Source organism: Plecotus auritus (assembly GCF_963455305.1).
Source record: "Plecotus auritus genome assembly, chromosome: 1".
Classification (NCBI taxonomy): domain Eukaryota; kingdom Metazoa; phylum Chordata; class Mammalia; order Chiroptera; family Vespertilionidae; genus Plecotus; species Plecotus auritus.
In genome coordinates this window covers 121,620,532-121,622,876 of record NC_137770.1, presented here as the reverse complement: position 1 = coordinate 121,622,876, position 2,345 = coordinate 121,620,532, and positions in this window count along the sequence as shown.

Sequence of the window (2,345 nt, the reverse complement as noted above, 5' to 3'; positions counted from 1 at the left end):
TGAAACTAGATCACCAACTTACACCATACACAAAAATAAACTCAAAATGGATACAGGACTTAAATATAAGACGGGAAATCATAAAAATACTAGAGGAATCCACAGGCAGCAAAATCTCAGACATATGCCAAAAGAACTTTTTCAGTGATACTGCCCCTAGGGCAATGGAAGCCAAAGAGAAAATAAACAAATGGGACTACATCAAAATAAAAAGCTTTTGCACAGCAAAAGAAACCATCAACAAAACAACAAGAAACCCCACTGTATGGGAGAACATATTTGCAAATGGTATCACTGATAAAGGTTTAATTTCCAACATCTACAGGCAGCTTATACAACTTAATAAAAGGAAGATAAATGATCTAATAAAAAAATGAGCAACGGACCTAAATAGAATCTTTTCAAAAGAAAACAGAAGGAAGGCCAAGAGACACATGAAAACATGCTCAAAGTCACTAATTATCCAAGAGATGCAAATCAAAACGACAATGCGATACCATCTCACACCTATCAGAATGGCTATCATCAACAAATCAACAAACAACAAGTGTTGGCAAGGATGCGGAGAAAAAGGAACCCTCGTGCACTGCTGGTGGGAATGCAGACTGGTGCAGCCACTGTGGAGAACAGTATGGAGTTTCCGCAAAAAACTGAAAATGGAACTCCCATTTGACCCAGTAATCTCACTCCTAGGAATATATCCTAAGAAACTAGAAACACCAATCAGAAAGGATATATGCACCCCTATGTTCATAGCAGCACAATTTACAATAGCTAAGATTTGGAAACAGCCTAGGTGCCCGTCAGCAGATGACTGGATCAGAAAACTATGGTACATCTACACAATGGAATACTATGCTGCCATAAAAAAGAAGGAATCACTACCATTTGTAGGCACCTGGATGGAATTAGAGAACATTATGGTAAGTGAAATAAGCCAGTCAATGAAAGAAAAATACCACATGATCTCACTCATTTGGGGATAATGAAAAACATTATAAACTGATGAACAAAAAGATAAATACAGAGGCATTAAAGCATCAAACAGACTGTCTAATTACAGCGGTAAGGTTAGGGAGAGGTGGGGGAAATAAGAGATCAATTGAAGGACTTGTATGCATGCATATAAGAGTAACCAACGGATGCAAAACATTGGGGGGTCAGGGCATGTATGGGAGTGGGGTGGGGGGGCAATGGTAAGATATGTACACATATAATACCTTAATAAAAATTTTTAAAAAATGAGATCAAAAGATATATAGAGACAAATGAGAATGATAACACAACGTATCAAAAGCTCTGGGGGAGAAACCAAGATGGCGGCATAGGTAAACACCTGAACTTGCTGCCTCACACAACCACTTCAAAACTACAACTAAAAGACAAAACGGACATCATCCAGAAATTCTACAACTAGAAGGGAAGAGAAAAGCACACTGAGACTCAGAGGAGGTGCAGAAGTAAAGTGCGGAGGTACGGAGGCGCATGCGCACAGAAAGGGCTGGCAACTGAGGACGTGGTTGTGTTTTTCAATCAGGAGGGGGACACAGTTCCGGCCAAGACTCTGGGGACCCAGACTCATACAGGGGAAACTGGACTGTCTGGCATCGGGCTGGAACACGAGGGTGGCTTTCTCTCAGGGGTGCTTGCAGCGATTACCATGGGACACTGAGACCCGGGGGCCTCTTAGGGCAGGGCTGAAGGTCAGCCATTGCTGTTTGCTCTGCCCTATTGATTACCTGAGACCCCGCCCCACTCAATTTACAACCCCACCCCAGCTATGCACAGAGGCTTTTGCATATGAATGGCCTGGCCCTTTGCAATCTAAAATTACCTAACAAACTGCAGCTGGGTCAGAAAGCCCCAGAACTTCCAAGGCTTCACAGCAGCTTGCATTGCTTCACAGCTGGGCCTCATCTGGGCACCTCCAAAACCCAAACAAAGAAGATGAATCTGCAGATCTCTCCATAGCTCCTGCTGGCTGGCCTCAGGCAGAGCTATATTTGCACATCCTTGGAGATCCAAGAGCCAGTAAACCCAGTGGTCAGAGTGGGACCATCCAGATTACAACTCAGATCCATAAGGGACACACTCAGGAGGCAGACTCATTGAGCACCAAAGCCTCATTAAAGCAAGTCCTGCCCCATAATGGTGTCTCCAGCACAGAAGACACAACTGATCCTCACAGCCAATTGTCCTAGAGGTCAATTCCTCCCACGGATACCAACCACAATCAAGGCTTAACTACAACAAGACTGTGCACACAGCCCACAAAGGGGTGCACCAAGAGTGTCCACCTCAGGTAACTGGGGAGGCTGAGCCACTGGGCCCTATAGGACACCTAG